At 41.8% G+C, this 16503-nt stretch overlaps 1 protein-coding gene across 1 annotated transcript in view; it reads left to right on the forward strand.

The window, feature by feature from the left end:
* Positions 1-13689: 13689 nt before the first annotated feature.
* Positions 13690-16503, forward strand: part of LOC119165924 (ATP-binding cassette sub-family C member 2) — a 1429043-nt gene continuing 1426229 nt past the window's right edge. The window contains exon 1 of the mRNA XM_075882663.1: positions 13690-15107. The gene's annotated coding sequence lies outside the window, so the exon portion shown is untranslated. The remainder of the gene's footprint in view (positions 15108-16503) is intronic.

A 16503-nucleotide genomic window follows, 5' to 3' on the forward strand; every position in this document is an offset into this window, starting at 1 on the left:
ACCATCTGCGAGTGGGTACATCTCGGTGTTTGCGCTGTGTGCAGAAAAAAATTGCAAGGTCACCGGGCTGGAAGATACCATTTGCTGAAGCTGCATGTATGAATTGCCCCGACGAGTACACAAGCTCAATAAAGGTATAACTCGTTTTATCGAAGGCCTCATATTTCTTCATGTAATAAGCAGAGATTCTTGTTTCACATATACTCAGTACCTTTACTGCTCGATATTCATAAAGTGACAATGCAAACAACAAGTTTGTTTGTTAGGTCCTAAGGGAGCAATGTAAATATGCAAATAAGTAGTAGGTGTCAGATGCAGCGATGTAACTGCACAAAAGGTTACGTATATATTAAGCTACAGGTTTAGAATCGCATACATCTCAGTGGTCTATCAGGAACGTCACAAACAACTTCCTTGCCAACAAGCCCTTGCACAGAGGGAGGGAATGGCTGGCACGGTGCTCGAAGTGACGTCACACTATTTGCAAACATAGAGAGGTTTCTTACTTAGGCAACATTTTGCACAATAAATTTTTAGATGCAAGACTGTACTCATCCACATTGATCATACTGATTTCTTTTGTTGTTACTTTGTGCTGTGAGTTACTAGGCATTATTCACCATGATCTTTAAAAGCTAATTTCAGTGTTCTCTCATATTGCTGACAACTGTGTTGTTGCATAAATTGGGCAAAAAAGCAACACAGAAAGGCTGTCACAATAAACACACCAACATGGGTATTCTCCTGCAAACAAAAGTCGGCACTGGTCCTGTCATTACCCGTGTTCCTTTTTTGTTTGCCTTGTTTGTGCTGAAACAGCCAAACACCTGATGAGTTAGATGAGAAATATTAACGCATCAAAACTATAAGTGCTTGCATCAGCAACTACACAACAGCGTGATAACCGCACCCCTGCCACACAGCAGCGAAAAATATTTTGAACATGCTGGCAGTGTATTATTTTATAAAAAGCAACTCTGGCAGATTGCAAAATCTCACATTGTGCATGCAAGTATTCTCAAAAGTCAGGCGTACAATGTAGGTGCTGGCCGGTACATTATTAGTTACAAGCAAAGGCGTCTTGCAGGCACACATGCAGATTGCACGAACACCTCTCTCTCTCTCTACACTAGGCACACACATTATATCTTTCAACAAGCACACGCCACTGTTTAGGGGCATAATAACGCTCTACCGTGAACGTATGCTAATCAACCCACTTAGGCGGTTGGCTAAATGAATCGAGCCAAGTTACAAATTGTATCACCCGCGAACGTAAACAAGATGCTGCTTTGCATCAAATGGCACTGCAGGCTTCGTTTAATCAACAACGTAGCAAGCGCCGTGTGCGTCTTCCTCACTACCTTGCACATATGAAAAAATCGATCGCCATACACATGCATGTTGCCGCAGTTGTCTCGAATTAACTCCAGTAAGGCCGCGCCGATGCGCCATGGCTCTGCTGGCTTTAGCGTTGTCAAAGCAAATCGGCAACCGCACTCGCAAAGGCGCGTAAGGTTGCCGTTTCACGACGCCTCGTTCGAGTGCAGCAACACACTTTTGCACTGAGTGGCATACTTGGTCCACATAAAAAAGTGTCCCCCTTACCTTTAGTTTCTTTCACTGTGTCCTGAGGGAAGCGACCACAGGCGTCAGCCGTCACCTCGGAGTCCTTCGAGCGCCCGTCCAACCCGCCGATTTCTTGGACGACTTACACTTGATCCGCACTCGAACAACCGTGGAAATAGGGCGCAATCTTAGCACATCACACGAACGAGGAACGGCGCTTCCTTGCGTAAATTTAACATTTCGTGCTCTCGTGTGTAGCAGCGCGAACACATGAGCCACGCACCGAAACGGCATGACCACAGAAACAAAGAAGACAAACAACATGTGGCTTTAGCTGTGAATGGATTAGACTTGGATATCTGTGTGAGGAAAGTAAAAAAAAACTTCTGTCGCTGCTATAAACTGAAAAAAATGTATGTTGTCTGGCAAAATAACTTAAAAGTGATAAACGGTTATTCAAAAAACAATTACAACATATGATTATTTTCGCAGGTCTTTGTTTTGTTTTTGTTCTAGCAGACGACAGCCTCCTACTGCTTCTACGACAGACGTAGTGCGGTTTCACGTTCGGTGCGTGTCGCCGACGCAAAGCTCTACAGTAGTGATATCAGAGTTATCAATTCTCAATGAATCATAGGATGGCTAAAAAGCAGTAACATTTTGACATAGTGCAGTACGCAATCTTTCAAGGTATGACATTTCTTTGCTCTGAAGCAAATCGAAGCAAGCCGGCCGGCGCAATGAACTGATGTCGCCACTACGCGAGGCATGGTCGTGCGCAATAGCGTCGTGCCCCGCGCTCGATTTGTCATCAAGCGATAGAGCTACTAAGTGGAATGCAGCTAGATGCAGGGATTAATGGCGTATCACTCTAACTCCCTGTGGTGGCCGACTCAATCGCAAGATAGCCCCAGGAAACAACCTTCAACTGCTCAAGCTTGTGTGTGGGTGTAAAATTACTTGTTTTCATCAGCGGCGGGGCAGCAATCTATAGTTGAAAGTCATGGGAAAAGCATGTGACGTATATACAATCACAAAACATATTCACACAACAATAGATACGATCGCATATCGTAGAAAAATATGGCTACACATAGCGTGTAAAAAGAAAATTTATATACATAACTTAAACTCACATCTACCTTCAGCGCGATTAGCTTAGCAAGCTAACGCACTCAGTTCACGTACGCGAGCACAACTAAGTGGCACAGGTTCGAGTCCCGCCGAATCTAATTTTTTTGTTTTTTTAACGTTTTTATTGTACTGCTATCTTTTCTAATGCCTTAAGGTCTAAAACAAAATAAAAGCAATATTGCGTTCAAGTACGTATGTGGGACTGTGTTTTTTGTGCAACAGTTATTAGTATTTTTATTTTCATTATTAATTTTTTATTTATTTCATATTATAATAAAATTAAGAACTAAGGAGAACATTGGGTCTGCTTGATTGTGAAGGGACTCGAGAAGTGAGAAAACTCAAACCAATAAATTTATTTGAGAAAAAACTGAGCATTTCACAGCCGGACCAGTTTCTTCAAGGGTAGGCCCTAGGTATGCGCGAGACTTGCTATATGACTCATCTCAAGCTGTGGCAGTTGAGGGAAGGAATATCACCGAGAAGCAGTTTCAAAATATATTTTGGTTGATGTTTTTTGATTCCTCCAAAATAAGGGCTGCACAATTGTGATCGAGCTAAACCAAGAATTGCGGGCACGAAGTCATGAGACAGAAAATGAAAAACGTTGATTGTTTGAAAAATTGCCCTTAATAAAATGAAGAGTTATGGAGTGCTACGTAGCTTAACTCGCAGTAGGAATTTTATTTATGCATATCGATAGTTTAAAATGGACAATGTTGCACACACAGACATTGGTTAAATTTCTTTGCAGCACAGTTGAAGCATTTATGTAGAACTGAAGCATCAAAAGAAGCTTATGCGTCCTCACTTTATTGCGCTTTACATAGCTTGTATGCGTCCATGCAGCCATGATATGATATATTTTAAAGCATTTGTTTAACCTATAATCTTCTTATTCATTAAAGCTGGCCCATAGTTGTGTCTTATGTAGCACTACAATTGAAGTGTAATCTGCATAGTGGTCTGAAACAATGCTTTTGAAAATCTCAAAATGACCCAGCTGTATACACGACCATCCGAGCATCATTGATAAGCACCATTATGTGTCCGTGTATATCAGTTGTGCTCTCATACTTAATTATTTTTCTGACCACTCCCTCTGCCCCTACGTCGTTTCTGTCGTGAAGCTGTGGCAAGTTGTGTATAGCTTTATTTATATTGTTGGAGCACATACTATCAATAAAGAATATTTTTAGGCTACATGCAATTAGTTTTCATAGATTTTCATTTCTTTTGTCGGTGCTCAGGAGAGCTAAGCTCATCTTCGACATTTTAAAATGACATTTCTATTTGCCAGTGTTAATGAGAACAGTTTCATTATTATTGACAGGTTCATTCACATTGAATTCAGTTCTCATTATTATTGTTTCTACCAAAAAACGAGCCCTTGAAGTTATGCTTTTTTGCTTGATTTGTTTTCGTGTGACAGCATGCAAGTAAAATGACAGTTGTTGTCATTCCTTGTGAATGACACATTTTCCGTTTGACAGACTTTAGCACCTTGTCATCTGCAGAAGTTGTATTCATTCTGGAAAAGGGCGAACAGCAGTGACTGACAACACAGACTAGCCTGCGTTATTCTTTTGTACTATATATGTCACTGTGCATTCATTTATAACTTTATAGAGCTCGGATTTCCTGCTGAAAATGTGACAACTGTAGAGTTTCCACATTTTTGCAACAATCCACATGCCTTTCATACACTATTGCACATTTTCGTTAGCACCTTACAAAATTTGTATATTTCCGTAAGACCTTACATTCTGCATTTTCCTTATGAAAGCTTTTGTACACTCCATACACTTTACTTATCCTTCCATATCTTTCATAATGAACTCTCCCTATGCTCCATAAGTTTCCTTATCTTTTCATATTTTCCATAAAACTCACGTCATCCACGCCATAAAACTTCCTTATCCTTCCATATACTCCATAAAAAGCTTTCCATATATGCCATACATTTTTCTTATCGTTCCGTATACTCCATAAAAAACTTTCCGTATACGCCTTACAATTTCCTTATCCTTCCGTATACTCCACAGGAAGCTTTCCGTAAATGCCATGCAACTTCCGTATATTTCCATAAAACTCCATATTTTTTCCGTATGTAACATAAGGAAATGTTACGGAGTCCACATATTTTCCGTAAGATTTTATACGGAACGTTTCAGTAGGGTAGGGGAACTAAAATTAAAATTTTAAGCAAAGTGGTTGAACGTGCTACGAGATGGGAACAAACCTACCAGCAATAAGGTTGGGTCAAAGAAAGGAGAACAAGTTTTCCTACAACAATGTTTTGCTTAATTTTTGTTTCTCGTTTCATGAAGCGACTTTTACATGATACTAGAAAGTTTTCAAATAAAAGCCCTAAGAAATACCAATAAGGCCATTGTCTTTGTCGCTGGATAAAAAACAAACCATGTTCTTTATTCAGCAGCCGTGGTTTGAGTGTTGCTTTGCTGAATTCAGCGGGAACCCCCAAAGCTTGCCATAAAATATTTGCGTGAAACAAACATGCCGTCACCCACTGAAGTGATATCTCCAGGCAAAAAGTAGAGCGTGCTGGGCTAGGAGGAGTGTACAAATAAAAATGGCCACAGGGCCATTTTGTAAAGTTTGTAAAACGAGCCCACGCAAATGGCTTTGGTGCTCCGCTCACGAAACTCTTTATTGAAAGTAAAAAATAGGCTTACAAGCACAGCTAAACAATCCATGGTTTGTTTCTTCTTCAAAACCAGTGGAATTCGTGTGAAGTCAAAAGAGAGTGAACACATAGAGCGTCCTCGTCTCTTTCTTCATAATATTTATTTATTGGTCTACATTCAGTCCTATTCTGCCGTGGAGTGACGTTGTACGTTTTAAAAAAATAAATATATCGAGATGAGGATGTACGAATACGAAGCAGAAACGTGGTCAATGTCACCTAGCCAGCATACGCAGTGTGTACGTGTGAGAATGTTTTCGGTTTCGTTTTTTAAATCGGCGGCCACCACAAGTCATATGCGTAGTCGTATATGTCCGTTGCCTTGCACGTGTTCCGGCTGCGCTTCTGTGTTTGAGACTGTTTTGACAGCACTTGGGGGCCACATTTCTCGTGTTCGTACAATACGAAATAGACTTGACCACGGAGATCGTCGAGCACCCCACGGTTGAAGACTTTTACACCAAAAATGTTGCGGATTTCGGTGGAAGCCACATAACGATGTCTGGTGGAGCGGCACTGAGAACGTTAGTGGCGGGAACTACAAAGCCAATGTGCTCCATACGACAGGTGAGTGGTCACTCAAGTAATGCGGTGTTTAATAATTCAAAGTGCCGATAAATGCGACGGATATATAGGAAAACAGCATGGACAACAAACGTGCTTGTGTTCGGAGTAGCAACATTGCGATGACACGTTTGATCACAATCAGGGCTGCAGGGCTAATGCGGATCGTATCTATATATATATAGTTATAAGCGATAGGGGGTGTCACATGGTTATGACAAATTTGCATTTGATTCGGTGCAAACGTCAGCATTGTAGCGATCGTCTAGATCCCGATCTGGCCGGATCGCCATTAAAAAACTGTTTTGTCGCTCTGGTGAAATGTACGGCGTAATTACTAGTAGGATGATTCGGCTGAAGTTAGTTGAGTGTGGCAGACACACAATCGTTATTCCTCGTGCCTGTCGTCTTTCAGCTCTCGTACACTTCGTTTCGCGCTTCCTTCATCCCCCCCCCCCCTTTTTTGTGTCACGGTGTACCAAATAGCCCAATCTTCACCCTATTCAGTCAACAGCACTGCAACATGGGCGTCTCTTGTGTGCGCGATGCTTGTTAGTTACGTGGTGCGAATTGTTTATGTGCCGGTTGAAATTTAAACGCCAACTTATGTACTTGTAATTTGCGGATGTCGTCAGCAATGAAGCGATGTAAGGTCAACCTAAGCATGTAGGTTTTATTCGCGTTGTAAATGTTGCCAAAAAAAGCAGCCATAATTAACACTAATTTGGTCGCTCATGCACTTTACAATATGACTTTTGTGTCTCTATGGTGGAATATTGTTGCCTTATTGTGCCTTCTATGTCCATTTTTTTGTTCTGTGCAGAAACTCAAGAAGAAATGAATTTGTTCCCCAGCAAGAGGCCTAAAAAGACAGTAAATTTTGTTGAAGGGAAAGGGAAAAGAGGATAAATCAAAGGTACTTTTCGCGTGACGTCACAGACACGTTCTCTTGGTGGGAAGCGCTAAGAATGAGGAATTTGTGACTTTTTAACTTGTGAGATAGTGTCAGTGTAGAGAAAGACATGTCCTTAGAAACCGGTCTCCCCATATTATTTCGTGCTCTGCCCACTTTCCTCTTATTGTGAGGCTCACAAAGGGGGAACACAAATGAACACTAGCGCCATCGGTGCTAATCTAATGTCACTGTTTTTTACTCCCAACATTTGACAAAGAGTTCATGCATCATCTCAACCAGCTGACTCCTTGACATGGCGGCCACGGGGACGCCAATGCTAACTACAAATACACGGCTTGCACTTGTGTGACTTAACGCTACTGCTCGAAGTGAGCCGGCCTTAATAATGAACAGCGGTTAGACCTTGCGTCGGTGCTGCTATGCTCCACGAGCGAGTTCTTTCCTCCACTATAAGAGCTAACAATCTGTTAGTTCTCATTACAGAGAACACAAACAAAAATGACGCTCCTTCATGTCTGTGTTCCTTTTTTCTTACCAGTTCCACACTCCAATACGCAAGAGACACCCGCTTCGTTGCATAACCGTACCTCCTTTATATTGTGAAGACACGCTTGCTCTATCAGTTCTGAACAGTATGTTGCTTTGAACAACTGCCTTGTGCCAACCAGTGGCATATGGTGCGCGAAAAGTGGCTCAAGAAAAAACTGTCACCATGGCAATGCCACTTGGTCAGCTCCGTCGTACTGAACATTGTATAGCGGTGCCGCAGAGGGAGCGCAAACTTCAATTTCCACGTTGGCGTTGTAAGGTGTTGTTTGTGCGGCACCAAACGGGCTCAGCAAACTTGATCTATTGCCAGCGCACCTTGGACCTTGGCCGATTGTCGCTGTTTACGCACCAAGTACGTGAATCCCAGTAGCCATGCATCTCAACAGCCGTGCCCAATTTTTGTCAGTCACCTCGTAGCTGCTGCGTCGTTTACATTTCGATGGTGTTAAGATATACATGTTTGTACTTTAGGTGTATCTTCATTTGCATTTACTTGTGAACATGCTAATTTTCTTACAAACAATGCCTGCTATGGCTTCAACTTCATAGTCGTACGGCTCGTACCTACAGTTCGTGTGGCTGTTCTCCAATATTGTCACTGCAGTAGGACTGAAGCAGTGATGTATCATGTGCATGCCATGTATAAAGAACGACGGCTGCCCAGGGTGCACAGTGCCAATTTGAGTATGCAGTTTAAACATGCCTGTGCTGTCAATTTGAAGGGGCTCTTCAACACTTTTCAAGGCCTCATTGTTTTACACGTTTTACCTCTAGATTGCATAGATTGCTGTAAGAGATTAGTGCACAGTAGCGATAAAGACACGCAGTTGAAATATATTCTACCAGGATAATCTAAAATACAGTCAAACGGACAGCTACCCTAAGATAAATTGTCGCATGGTCACCTGACCACATTCACAATCCTGTAATATCGAAGGGCTTCCCAATAAAATGAAGTGGAAGCTCTTATGTACAGGAAGCTTGTATGCCTTATCCCCTTAATTACAACGCATTGATTGCAATGGTCACAGATAATGTGGTGCTTGAAGAGTGCATAGCACGTGCAAAATGAGGCAGCTCGTGAACACAGGTATGTTTTGTTGCTTTATTGATGTTTTTGTTGTGACGGTATTTATATATCAATGCTCTCAAGTTTCTTTCCTCCCCTTCATTTTCTACTAACAATGGTGCCTGAAGTGTCTCCAGCACAATCCCTCCAATGCCTTGGCGTTCAGCGCCTTCTGTGACTGGCATTTTAGCTTTATAAGTGTAAAAGTCTGGTAGCTTTAGTCTCGTGTTCAGTAAAAAATTTAGCTAAAATAAACCAATAGTAATCTCTATTGTGAAACAATGCCGCGATTATACCTGTTACATTTATTCAATCTCAGGTCTACGCCTACCGTCGTCTTTTCCGCTCGCAATAGTTATGGAGAGCGCTACGGCGTGTTGATGTAGTCAGCTCCGAAGTTTTGAAGTGTTGGAGGGCCCCTTTAAGGTGCATAACAAGTGCGTTCTGTAGCCACACCAACTTTAAGAAGGTGACAGAAGCAAACCGGCTTTTGGGAAGCACGTTCTGAGTTCCAAAAAGCTTTCTTTTTTGTGTAATATAACACTAAGATGTAAGATTGATGGTGTTATGCGCCGATACAGTTATAAACGTTTTCTTTTTTTTTTCGTTAAGAAGGCAACTGCAGGCTGCCCCATCAGCAGAGAGTTTCCGTCTGGAGGCTCAATCTACGCAAGAAGAAGAGCTCATCAGTCAAATAGAAGATACTAACACGGATTTCCAGGGTTGTAATGATACCTGCAAGATCTGGCAAGAAAGAGAAAAATTGAGGCTAGGGAACCAACAGCTGAAAAGGCAGCTGCAGCTGCAGGAGTCGGAGTTTACTGTGAAATTGGAGAAGTCACAGGAAAACTTGGATCAGGCTCACCACTTCCACGAACAACTTCAAGAAGCACTTGCATCGATAGTTTTTCCGAGTGGGGTGTTCTCTCTACATGCCCAAGGTCGTTGTGCATGTCTATGGGTATATTTTGCATGGTAGACACAGCTAGTTGTCTCAAGGTCCAGTCACATGTCATAGAACTGTGTTACACATCCCTGCATATGTGTTTTGAGGCCTTGTAAGCTGCCAAGGTGAAAGTATGAATTAATGCTGAGGAGCAGAGGCCGGATTTTAGGCAGATGCCTACTTTGTTCCTTGCGTCTTTATTGGGCCCCTTTGATATATTATCATCAATTAGAGACCAACAATTCCTCATATAGTGTTTTATTGTGCCTCTAAATGCCTATTTTTGACGTTTGTGCCTAAATTCCTATAAGTGCCTTTATATGCCTATTTACAAAATAAGTGCCTTTATGAACACTATTTAACCTCAAATTTCGCGTTTGAGTACACTTTGAGAATGTCATTTATATTAGCGGGCGAAATAGACCTTTCGGAGCTCCATGCTGTGGAAACAAGTCTTGTAGTTCAACATAGTTCCATAAAATACCACCAGCATCCTCCCGGGAATCGAGTTGTGCTAACGACCTTGTGCCGTTGCACCTACATTGGGCGAGTGGTTGCTGGAGTGAACGAAGTAGGGGAAAAGACGCTATTTCTGCTACCCAAAAAATGGGAGCACGTCCTAGTGTGTATAGTGGAACAGGAAGAAGAAAATAAAGATTTGAAAAGGAGAGGAGAAGAACTGAAGACTGATGTTCATAACAGAGGATGCAGCAGGTGGCTTTTAGAGCCACTTTTCGAGACCAGTGTTCCCATGGAATTCAAGCACCTGATTGAAGATGAGTGTTTTGTGGGGGCAGGAGGTGTCTTTATGGAGCCACAGGAAGATAGAGAAAGAATGCGAAACCATCGAGTTTCGTCAAAATAAGGTAAAAAAGTAGAGTGTTGGTAAAAATATATATAAATAAAATGTTATGTGAACATGGCTTTTCTTGGTTTTGTACTTTACTTTTTTCAAGGGTGCTTCACCAGGTCACAAGAGAAATTTTAGCAAGACACAATGAGTTGTTGCATGCCCAATGAAGAGTTTTGCACCACAAGTATTTTTCATTCAGCCATTACAAGCCGGGAAAGCATGATGTGAGAAGGGAAACTTGAAACATCTCCCATTTGCCCCCATCTAGATTTCGCAAACCAAATTTCTTTCCTGTACTCTTCGGTATTGGAGCAGCTGGGAGCTGGAAAATCACATGAAGCCAACACATCAACACGTCATCCACATACAATGGTGCATGCTCTTTACATGGCCTAGCCAGGTCGTTCATGCAAGCGGTGTTGTGTGGTTTATGCGCTGTTTAAAGTGTACTGCCTGTTTTTTCGGGATAGATCTGCACATTTGGAGGCTGCAATCAGTCGCCTAAGTAGTATTGAAAATGGGGCAAGTTGAGCAATGAATCTTTAACAATGAATCACCTATTTTTACCACAATATGTTGCATGGCACCTCTGCAACTGTTGTAATGAACGATGCACCAAAACGACACCAAGTGCTAAGCAGGCTGGCGCCAGCACAACGCGATAATAGCGAGAAGACGAGCACAAGTGATATGTAGGCCGCTTGTTCGTGCATCTCGCTCAATTTGAAGTAAAAAAATAATGATATATAAAACGTGTGGAGATTTCATTGGCATGCTCAAATATTTGTATTAACCTCATTCATCTATTTTACCAATTGACTGCACAAATAACACATGTCGTCCAGATTGATTCATGGACTTTCACGTACTTCTGGGTTGTACACAGGACCAATCCTAGTTGTACGTTACCTCAGGTTCGTAGTCAAGAATTATTTTCCAAGGGGGGCGGGGGAGCCCACTTGTAGAAGGCCTTGTTAAAATACATGTTTGTTTCGAGACTTTCTGTGGGGAAGGGGAGTTAAGCGGCCGGGCGTTTAGGCCCCTGTCCTTGCTAAGAGCCTGCGTTACCTCCTTCATATTACGGGGCGTGCCTGTAAGAGAAAGGGCAAGCAACATTCAGTCTGACATGTCATTTCTTCCCGGGGCACGTAATCTTGTATATGGTGGCAGACGTGATCGTTAGCACCCAGTGTATGCCCTAAATTTTCTAGCTCGAAATGCTTAAACCTGTTGTGGGCCCCATGAATATGTTCACAGGCTGAGAAGAAAATGACCCTGCGCGATTAGACCTGACCAATATGAGGCTAAAACACGTTTTTGTTTTTGCACTAGTCGAGGTATTTGCTCCTGTGCTGACCTTATAAGCCAGGCCGAAAAGAGACCCAATAGCGTTTTTATTTTATGACGACCACTTGTCCAATGATGCTTGCCCATAAAAGAAAAGGCTGGGTTCTACGAGCAGTGTGCGAAAAAGGACAACTTTGCATAGCTAAGTTAAACCGTTGGTGCCTTTGTGCCATCATAAACAATATGACTTTTTCTTGTTTTTCTGTCGTACACAAAGGTGGTGATGCCTCTCCTTGAACATTTGAATTTTAGTAAAAGTTTATTGTGCTTATATTTACAATTTTGATGGCCTAGAACTGTGTTTCGTCTGCCTACTTTTTGTACCTTAAATGCAATTTTTAGTGCCTAAAAATCTGGTCTCTACAGATAAGTACTAGCTGCAGGCACACAGCAGCACAATTGTCTCCTTCCCTCCTTTAGAGAGATTCAGATGCTCAACAATTCTACAAAGCTGTGGTAGGCAGGGAGCAACCAGCGACTTTCAGAAGCCTCATAGTGCAATCTTTCAAAATGATGACTTACAGGCTACTGATTGCCAGGTCCGGGGGGCCCTTTGTATTATTGAAATAATTGTCCTGTTTGTGGTAGCAATGATGAGTGAGCCCAGTAACTGCTAAATATGAGGTCAATACTATCATTTCACCACTACCGCAACAGCAAATTTTAGGAGTTTCCCATGTGAGGATTCGTCACCCTTATCGATCAGCTCATGTAGCAAGAAATTTCTAATGAAGAGGAAGATAAGTAAGAAGTTAGTCTGAAAGGACTGTACCGTTGTGGAATTCATTAGGTAAGAGAAATGTCGCCAAATGCACAAAGCTTCGTAAAGAAAAGTGATTGATTCGACATGGTGACGAATATAAAAATATAAAGTAAATGTTGGCACGTTTGCCTCAGCAATTTTATTGACAAATTTACAAGTTATTTTTTCACAGTATCATGATAAACAGTTCTACAAAACAGTAGGTTTTGCAAGCTGGTTTGTAGCTTCCATATTTGCAGCACAAGAGGACACCACAGAATCCACAACATGGACTCTGGGGGTCATTTGTGCCTTCTCTGTGGTGTGACCGTGAACTGAAAAAAGGGAAGTTGACATTGACAGTACTGTAATTATTGTTTCAGAGAGCAGGGTTATTTATGCTAGATCTTTGAATGTGGTGGTGGGGGCCGAAGCTCTTTTGTCCAACTACTCATTGGCCAGTATAGGAGCCAAGGTAAACTAAATATATTGTACCACTTCTTGTTCTTTTTTTCTTGATTCACTTTTGTTTTACTGAGTTGATCACAAGGTATACCTTTCACCTTGGCAGCTTAGTGGGTGCTCTGTTTTATTATAAAACTCAGGGACACAGTCTATATTACTGGCCACGGCAGTCATGTTTGTGTAGGAATAAAAGTCTGAAATCTTCAGGCATCTAGATTATGTATGGTGCAGTACACATGAATTAAAATGATACATCGAAAGCTTTAGTGTAATGACTGGCACACGCAATTCTTGGTGGCAAATTTGTCATGTCGCAACAAATCTGTGACAAGACTAAGCTGAGGAGGGGGGGAATCCAGGCTTGTTGTGCCTGCATATGTGTACACCTCTTCCTTTTGTTCGTGTCTTTTTGTGTGCTCAACTTGTCCAAGCACAATGTTGATATAGGCTATTATGTGAACTGAAAACCATGGAAATGAAAGTTACCGTATTGAGTAGTCCTGAACTGAGTTTCAGTCTGTGAGCACTGCACATAAAAAAATCTCATGTGGTCAACTCCGGTGTGCCTTTTCAATGTGCTTGACAGGCTATGACTATGTTTGTGTAATTTCGTATGCAGGATTAAGCGCGACCACTGCATCCCATACTACATCCCATACCGCATCTTGGTTACCTGGGCCCCAGCAGTATAGTAATAGTTTTTTGTTGGGATTCACGCTAAGATTGTTTTAATGTAATGGGAAGCTACTTGCATTCAGTTCAGAATAAGCTATGAGTTATCTTTTTTGAGCTCTTGACACTCATAGGAGTCATCAAAATATTTTGCATTGCAATGCAAAATATTTTTACATTGCCCCCTTTTTGTATCTGTATGGGCATAAAAGAACCTTCACTTTGACTTTTTGCTATCAAGTGTTGGATGAACATGTTAACCACGGCCTCTTTAAGATAATAGGCTCAGGTGTGAGCAGTTTGTTTTTTTTACAATATTATACAAGCATCACAGCATCTTAGTTTTTAAATCGGTTTCCGTTTTACTGTGTCATGAAGCTGCATATTTTTTTTACATTCGTGTGAAAAACTTTAGGCTAATCGCTTAAGCTGCCATCTCAGTGTGATGCTGTGTGACAATGGTGCAAAGTCTTTTTGTAGATAGTCCTTAAGCACAAAAAGGAGGCTTACTACAGAGCTCTTTCCTTGTGTCATAGTAGCAGTCTCGTTGATGTAGCTTTCCTTTTTGCGCACAATAAAAATATTTATGTGTGTGCGAACAGACTTCTCAAGCGTCAACTCACTAGCAACACAAAGGCATTAGAGAGCCTTGAGCGCTGAGTTGTGAGCAAAAAAGTAGTTAAAGAGTGAGCTGCCTCCCCTTTCTTTTACTTATCGACAGAGATATGCTCCCCGACGTATCGATATACTACAGGCCAATTGCAAGCTGCATTTCATTCTAGAAAAGATTATGAACTGTTGGAGCAAACCATTTATGAGGACGCTACCAAATGTTGTCTACAAATAAAGGCTAAGTAATTTTCTCAGCCTTTCCTAATGAAAAGCTGTATCGACATCTCCCGGTAACCCTTCAGAAACCCTTCCTTATCTCGGCAAACGGGAAGTTTAAGTGCCACAGACGGGCACTTGACGAGTTGGTATACTTAGTCACATAAGCCTTCCATTCCACCCACCCATTCCCTGGCTACGGCCCTTGTCCACACCACTAAAGTACTGTTATGTTATGTTATGCTGTGTGTATCAGTTACACAACTACAGTGGTGTTGCAGAATTGTTTACAAGCTCTTCCGAAGAAAATCCTCGAGAAATATCAGTGATATATCCCAAGTTCTAATAGAACTTTTAGTGAATTATTTCGAAAAATGAATATGATTCAACTTTCAGTCATGAGCTTTAGCCATCTGTTGCCACTTGGTGACCAATAGCTGAACCAGGCAAGTGTGCATATTCACATGTATTGTCTTTTGCCTTGCTGTGATTGTGTGGAATGCAAGCCTAATAATTGTTGCAGATATATGTAGGCAGCGACAAATGGGTTGAAAAAAAGGCACGGGGAACACTTTTCAGGCAGTCAATAGACTCCCTATTTTGCCGAATGGCAACGATGCTTTATTGCTCACCAGAAGACATGAAGGGTCGTAGTGCGACAGGGCAGCTGTCAAATAAGTCTCGAACCCAGGGTCAAAGTGAGGCGAAGCCGCCTCTAACTTCAGAAGAGCTGGCTTCTTTAAAAGGTATGTGCAGTAAAACAATAGTTGTAGCATTTTTGCAATTGTTTATAGCTTTTACTTAAGCCATTGTCTGCCACTTGTGCTTCAATGTTTCACCGTGCACAGTGTCGCAATTTCTGCTGATTAAAAAACTTGATTCTGGTATACTATGTATATGTGCGGTACGCTTCATAGATGATGGTGCATGATTTTCCATATAAGCGTTGTCTTTGGAAGCTTGTAAATAGCCTATCTCATTTTCTTGCTTTTGTAAACATACTCATTTCTTTCTGAGTAGCTTCTGCTCACATAGGTGAAGTCAATGCTGCATTGAATCAGTGAGCTTTGGTTTAGCATACCTGCAAAGTCTCCCGGATTTCGACCATTTCTTCCGTTTGTACGGTTGCCATGAAAATATCCAAGAAATATACATTTATGTGCGTGATCTGGCTGCATTGACAATAAAGCAGCTCGATCCACTACAGGCTTTTCGCGCACTTACGTACTTTATTTTTGTATAGATTAATTTAAGAGGCGTTTATCAGAACGGACAGTACAGAATCTCAGGGATATGAAACCGCAGCAGATACGGATTTGTGATACTCCCCAGCCAAATCCCACTATGTTCAATGGGCTTAAATTCGAATGTTTCAAACACACTGCAGATTTTGGCAGCGTGGTATCATTGTTGCATGGACCTATTAATGGGGCCATGTCAGCCAGCACAAGCATTAGCGCAAAACCCAGCACGCAACTAGAAAATCAGGACAAGGGAGTTGTCATCACTACACAGCACTGTCCCTTCAATATTATATGTATAGACGCCATCCATTTTGCAGGGCTTCCCTTCATTTATAGTGTTTTTTATATGAGAGTAACCTTCGAAACAAGTTACTTTTTTACTGGCACAATGCCTTTTGGAGCTATTCGTTCCAAATTGAATCATTGCAGTGGCGCACTCGCTCGCTCTCTAAGTGGTACACTGCGGCCGGTCGTCTAAGTGCGAACAGCTGAGCTGTGTCGCGACCCTCCGCTAGGTGATCCTTTTTGGCATTCCACCTATCCAGCGCAGGTCCATCATACAATCGTCTGTTTCGCCACTCAAAGCCACAATAAGACCACAACGCCGATGATGGCGCATGTGATTGAAACCAGCACTTTTCTTGTTTTTCGCAATGATGTCTTTTTTGTTTGTTTTTTTTGTGCCGAAAAAAAGAAAGAACAAATAATTCAGCACTACTCGCCCTCCTTTGCATACATCTTCTGAACTTGGAAACTTTGAACTAGGGAGGTATATGGTTCGATGAATTGGTTTCGGAAACACAGCCTTGTCGAGACTCCTCGGCAGTGTGGTCAAAGTTGTAGTTTGCCGAAGTTTGTCAGTGATTTTCTAATGGTAACTCAGTGGCCACGTGTAGAG

This window comes from Rhipicephalus microplus, unplaced genomic scaffold (genome assembly GCF_043290135.1).
Source record: "Rhipicephalus microplus isolate Deutch F79 unplaced genomic scaffold, USDA_Rmic scaffold_13, whole genome shotgun sequence".
Taxonomy (NCBI): domain Eukaryota; kingdom Metazoa; phylum Arthropoda; class Arachnida; order Ixodida; family Ixodidae; genus Rhipicephalus; species Rhipicephalus microplus.